Source organism: Dendroctonus ponderosae, unplaced genomic scaffold (assembly GCF_020466585.1).
Source record: "Dendroctonus ponderosae isolate FM_Combo_2020 unplaced genomic scaffold, Dpon_F_20191213v2 Dpon_F_20191213_1, whole genome shotgun sequence".
Classification (NCBI taxonomy): Eukaryota; Metazoa; Arthropoda; class Insecta; order Coleoptera; family Curculionidae; genus Dendroctonus; species Dendroctonus ponderosae.
In genome coordinates this window covers 40,046,236-40,052,735 of record NW_026017110.1, presented here as the reverse complement: position 1 = coordinate 40,052,735, position 6,500 = coordinate 40,046,236, and the positions used below count along the sequence as shown (strand labels likewise).

The window sequence follows — 6,500 nt, the reverse complement described above, 5'->3', positions numbered from 1 at the left end:
GTTTCTGTTGGGCAAGCGAGAATTCAGTGAAGTTGGCCATGAGTGTTCAGTTTGCGATGGTTCTTCTAATATGTCGCATTTTTCCCTGTCCCTCTACGATAGCGTGGAAAAGTCCTCCGGCGGTGAGGGTCAACACATGGGGAGTATTTCCGGATGATGTTGTCTTCCAGGTAGCCCTTGTACAGGCCGATGGCCCAGATGAGGCCGATACATTCCTGCTCGTTAATGTGGTACTTTTGTTCGGCCCTACTTTTGTTCGGCCCTTGTGAACTTCGCACTGGCGTGGGAGATTATTGAGCGCTTGCTCAATAATTGGCGATAAGCTTCGCACTGGCGTCTTCTTCCTGGTACAGGACGCTGACATTCCGATCGAGGATGAAGGGCTTGGAGTGATCGGGCCTTCCAAGAGGCTGAGCTGTTGCCACTGCGGTCTTGGTCCTCTCAAAAGCCTGTTCGGCGGCGGGGGTCCACATAAACTTCTTTCGAATTTTTGAGTCAATTGCAGATCCCCAAAAAACTTTGGAGCTGTGGTAGGTTCTTGGGCCTCGGAAATTTATGTATTTGTAGTAGATGTTTCGGCTGTACCTCCACTAAATCACTGTGGATTGGGTAGCCCAAGTAGTCTAGGTCAACAGCCATCAGCTGACACTTAGCTGCGGATACCTTTAGGTAGTGGTTTTGCAGTCGTTCTAGGACCACTCGGAGGTCCAGCAGGCTGTGTACAATAATGTCGTCCATATACACTTCCACCGTCTTGCCTATTAGGCCGACCAGGCCTTCGGCGGTCATTAGTTTCTGGAACGTGAATGGCGCGTTCTTTAGGCCGAACGGCATGATTGTGAACTGATAGCTGGCACCGTCGGGAGTCGAGAACGCAGTGTACCTTTTGCTGCTCTGGCTAATTCCAGCAGCTGGAGCTCTCGGGAGCCGGGGATGTCGGGGACATCTCGTTCATGGTTCCTGGGGGTTTCAAAATTGAGTATAGAAAAAAAATGCTAGGCATCCCATTTTCGTCGCAAAATTGGCAATCATGACTTTAATCGTTTTGTTAGTGCGTTCTGCTCGATTGGCCTGCGGAGTGTAGTCTGGGGTCAGACGCTGACTGATTTCCATATCCCGTAGAAGCCCTTTAAACGGTCATCCGGTGTATTGAGTGCCATTATCGGGCAGGACGGTGTGAAGGCACCCGAATTTTGTGACTATCTGGTCATACAGGGCCTGTGATACTGCTCTGGAGGTAGCTTGACGGATGGGCTTGCATTCTACCCAGTTAGTAAATCGGTCTTGGAATATAACGAGCCAGTTATTGCCTTCGAGGATCGGGGCAGTGGTCGGATCAGGTCGGTGGTAACGGTTTCGCACGGCCGGTGGTTTCGGGAGGGTTGCATCTTTTCTGGAGCTTTCTGTTGTGATGGCTTGTACCATTGACAAGATAAATAGGTCTTTACATGTCGGACAATATCTCGCATCATGCCTGGCCAGTAGTACTGGCGGCATTATCCTTGCCGTTGTCTTGGCGATGCCTTGGTGACCGGCCATTGGAGACTCGTAGTTCTCCTGCAAAATGGCGGCTCTGGCACTTTTGGGTACACACAGTTTTCAGGGATCCGTCATCTCGGTACTTCATCTCGAAATCAAACTGTTGGAGATAGATGCTCCACCGAGCTAATCGACCGGACGGGCTTTTTATGGAGTGCAACCAAGTTAAACTTTGGTTGTCGGTAACAACGGTGAAATGGTAGCCTTCTATGTACGGTCGCAATTTCTTCACTCCCCAAACGATGGCCAGGGATTCCTATTCGGTTACTGAAAAGTTTTTTTCACTTGGGCTCAAAGTACGACTGGCGTAGGCAATGATATGGTCGCAATTGCTATTGTGCTGGATCAATGCTGCACATAGTCCACTATCGGACGCATTGGTCTGCGACACGAAAGGTCTGGAAAAGTAGGGACAAGCCAGCACTGGGGCCTCCGTGAGGCTCGTTTTTAACGCTTCAAAGGCGGTCTGTTTGGATCTCGTCCAGGTCCAACAAATATTCCTCTTAAGTAACTTGTTTAGAAGACTGGCGGTCTGTGAGGAATTCGGGACAAATCGACGGTACTACGATGCCACTCCTATATAATTCCTTCGGCTAACATCGTCCTGACCTCTGTGTTTATGATCTCTTGCATTCGGGGATTCTGTGGTTGGTCTCCCCGTTTCATGGGTTCCGATTTCAATTAATTGATGTGATGTTTCACCAAAGGGGTTGTGCCGTGGATCGGGTCCAACTGTGCCAATTCGTGGTCCAGGAATTGTCTGTTAGACTGGGTTCAGCGTCCGTTATCGGTCCAATCGGGCTACATGGCGTGGGCGGTGATATAAGCTGGTAATCCAGGAAAACGTCTCGTGTCCAGCTCTAGACGAAACCGGTTTCGGGTTAGAATATTCATACCGAGCGCAATATCCGATGTTAATTGCGGAAAATAATTTATTCTCTCCATCAACGTCCTGTTTCCCAGCATTAGTGGAATCTGGTAAACTTCGGATATGGTAGTCACGCCACTATTGGCGACTTTTGCGCTTCGGACAATGGGTGTGACGGTGGGATAATTATTAATAAACCGGCAAATTTCAGCGCCCCGGGCTCAGCGGTTGAGCAAATTTCTGCCAATTTAACTCACAAGTTGACTAAACTAAACACATTGTTTCTCGGCTTTATTCTACATGGTTGGTCAAAGGAATGCAATAAACAATCAACACAGGTGAAACTCGGTGTAGAAAGTGATTCAGAGCGGATGGATGCTCTATATGCAAGAGAGAGGCAATGTGGGTGAAAAATTAATGGCGATGAAAATAAATTTTGGTACAAGTCTTAAGTTCTTGCATCTAGTCAAAATTGTCTATTTTGACAGGATGAAAATAAATGCAGGCAAAAGTTTGATACAAGTGCCGCTGAAAACCAAAAGAAAAATCGATGCAGGTGGGTTAAATTAATTCTGGTCAGGTTTTCGCTTTTAGGGGCAGGCCGTCTGGTCAGGTCCGGCTTCGGGCTAGAAGTCTCCTTTCTCGGTTGAGTGTCTCGGGTTTATACTTGTTGTGGTGGTGGGGGATCGGCTGTAGCTCCCTTCCTCTCTTCTTTACTGAGAAACTTTGAGCTCGTGCTGTAGGGCAACGACCCCCAACGACGGGGGGTTCCAGGCGGTCCTACAGCCCATTGTTTGTCGCGGCACTTGGATAACACAACGGTTGCTTTCCAAGTTTCCACTTAAGTCTCAGATTTCGTTGGAACATTTGAACCCGTGCTGTAGAACAACCACCCCCAGCGGCGAGGGGTTCGAAGCGGTTTTACAGCCCACTGCGTACCAATGCACGGCAGGCAATTGGCCCGCCAACGGTTGATCTCTATGTTCCCACTTAAGTTTCAGGTTTATTTGGAAAATTTGAGCCTGTGCTGTAGAATAACGGTGAACGGTTTCAGTCGGTTCTACAGCCCATTGCGTACTCGGATTGCACGCCAACAGTTGGTCTCTATTTGCCTACCTGAGAATCCGATTTTAAATACAGAGAGATAATACGCAATTCCGCGGTCCGGAAGAAATTCAGTGAGATAAGGGTGTCAGCAATATGCTACCCATATGACAACCCTTGACGAAAAGTTTAAGTAGCATCACGGTTGATTTAAATGACTTAACTGAAATTGTTGATATCATGCAGGATTTAATTCGAAATTCAAGGTGATAAAAAATTAAAAACAAAAAAAATCTCCGGATGACAACTAATTCAACGACAGTAAATACGCGGTAGGTAATAGTGATAGGGTGCTACGGGTTGTGGTGCCCCCTCTCCCTGGTTTAATTAGAAAAAATGTTCATTAACAATGATAATCAAGGATGTGCTAAATTCTGCGACATACGCCTTGAGGTCCGTGCTCGGGCGCCATTTTTGTAATGGCGTTCTGGGAAAAATAAAATCAAATAAAAAACGTTGTTCGGTGAACTTACCTTTCAAATTAGAGTTTAATGCCGGTAGCCTAGCATGTTCGGACTTGAACGGGCTTTCGGCCGTTTTTTCGGGCGCCAGCCATCAGGATTTACGTGGTGATGGCCCCACAGCTAGGGTAGCTTTTATAGAGTGAAGAAAGGAAAAAGCCACAGTTAAACACAGTTAAAAGACAAAAGGTTTATTTATTAAAAGAAAACACACTTCGAAATAACATAAACAAAATAAACAACGCCCCGTATAGCCAAAATCCCTACTCGCTAATCGTTAATAATTGCTAAGATAATCAAAAATTGCATGCTAAGTTAATCAAAAATTGAAACAATATTAAGGCTTCTATTAGCTGAACGCCCTTAAACGGGAATATTGCTGCTTAACATTAATATAACCAAACCTTAAGAACAGGTAAATGGTTGTTTACGAGAATTCGTCGACAAGATAACGAGGCTATTTGTAGGCGCTTTGGTATTTATTACACATGTTTGTCCGGACTGGCGTTTAATAAAATAAGACTTGCAAATGATATTGAAATTAATTAATAAATACAATCGATACAGAATTAAACTAAAAAGGGGAGAAGAGGTGTGCAACGGGGTGGTTGGTGCATGTTACGGATTTGAAGCTAGCGGTGGTGAATGGTCATTACTTACGTTAATTACTTACTACTACTACTTACGATAATGCGGGCTTGCTTATACTTTTCGGAGATCTTGCGATCTGCTAATTCTGAGCACCTAATTCTGAGCACCTGTAAACCTTTCAATAACTCCAACTTTTTGTCAACCAATTGTTCATACTTTTCTGCAAGTGATGACGTTGTCAAAGTTTTTATGACAACTGGTCTTCGTCGTGAATTGTCCAGTTTACGTTTGGCACTTGGTTCGCTACCCTAAAATTAAAGTATATATATATTTTTTAATAAAGTATTAAGCTATTAGTGAATTACCTGCTTTCTATATGTCTTTTCAGTGCCATTTTAGGGTTTGCTGTAGGGTTTGCTGTAGGGCGAAAACGGTGAAGGGACCTCATTTACAGGAAGTGCATTCTAAACATATACATGTATGGCATTTTTATTACGTTAGAACACTATGTTTTTAAATTTAAAAATCCTTTACAATTAGAGTAAATAGTATGAAAAATAAAAATGTATTACAACAAATAGATCAAGCTCAAATTTTAAATAAAGTTAAAAATAACTAGCTACTATACAAATAATGCCTTGAACCTTAAAATATACGAATTAGATACAGAAAAGAAGAACTTACTTCAATATTGTCATCTTTCTCATAAACTAGTTCAATATTGTCTATTGTTGATTCCTCTTGATTCTGTGATAATTTAGAAGAGGTTTAATTAAAATAAAGATACAGCATACATCTATACATGTGTAATCATAATGCCCTATTGTAAAAAAATAAGTACCTACTTACCTCATGAAATTTGAATTTCAGCGTTTCATCAACGCCCTTTCTGATTAATTGGGAAAAAGACATATTAATAGGCTCACTTCTAGAAGGACCTGGTATGTCTGCAATGAGAGATGGTGGAATTTCGTTTGGCGGTACCCAATCATCATCAAAAGGAGCAAGCGAATTATCCACGCCATACAAAGTCTTATTACTAACAATAGATAATAATATTCTATCTGCATTGCTCCTTTGAACCGAAGACACAACTCCTCCGCCACCAGTTTGATAAAGTTCCTTCTTCTGATTGGCAATGCGCTTCCGGATGTCTTCTTTTTGATTGTTATAAAATTTCCTGATTGTTGCGGTTGTACGCGGAATTGTTGCTGGACAAATAGCATTAAATTCGCCAGTTATTTTTTCCCATGTGGACTGCTTTTCCTGCGTAGACACTGCATCTGTTTTTTTATTTTCGATTACATCTTTGCGACGAGCTCTAAAAGAGTATCTCTTTCAGAAGCGCTGAAGTTAGGAGACCGTTTCTGTTTTGCAGCCATTAGTAAAACAAAATTTAAAAAAGATCACGAATTTGGTTAGAAACAACAGATGTGAACCAACCAGGACGTACAGAACAGAACGAAAAATACAGAGTTGCCGGGTATTGCCTGATGCTTAGCTAAGAACACGTGGAAAACGGATGGTGCAACTCATTGAATTTTAAGTCGGACTTAAATTTTAAGGTATACTTAGGTAAGGACGTGCTTAGAAGAAGTTTGGTGCAAGTGGGCATAGGTTCACTTTGAACTGCTTCAAACGTCTGATGAGACTGTACTAGACCTGGGAAGTTTAGTTCACCTTGCTGATTTCCATCTTTCAATCTCGGTCAGCAAAGTGAATAGTACAAAAGATTAGTTCGTTTAGTTCATTTAGTTCAGTAGGCTAATTTTTATTAATGAGTGAAAATATCATAAATAAACGGTCAATTTAACTTTAGTTATTGGTTGAAGATGTTATTAATGAACTATTGCTCCGAATTTATTGTCGATATATTTGTTTACATGTTATTGGATATTTTCAATATAAACATGTGCGAGTGAGACGTTTTTGAGCAG

The 6,500-nt window shown here is 42.7% G+C and overlaps 1 long non-coding RNA gene across 2 annotated transcripts; it reads right to left on the bottom strand.

The window, feature by feature from the left end:
• Positions 1–4,191: 4,191 nt before the first annotated feature.
• On the bottom strand, positions 4,192–6,494 carry LOC109540724. Of its 2 annotated transcripts, XR_002172234.2 has the most exons (4): positions 5,413–6,494; positions 5,248–5,310; positions 4,929–5,027; positions 4,192–4,871 (listed from the first exon to the last, which is right to left on the bottom strand). It is a non-coding gene; the product is annotated as an uncharacterized LOC109540724 (long non-coding RNA). The 2 variants fall into 2 exon arrangements; XR_007280693.1 differs by having other exon boundaries at positions 5,248–6,494.
• Between the last annotated feature and the right edge of the window lie 6 nt (positions 6,495–6,500).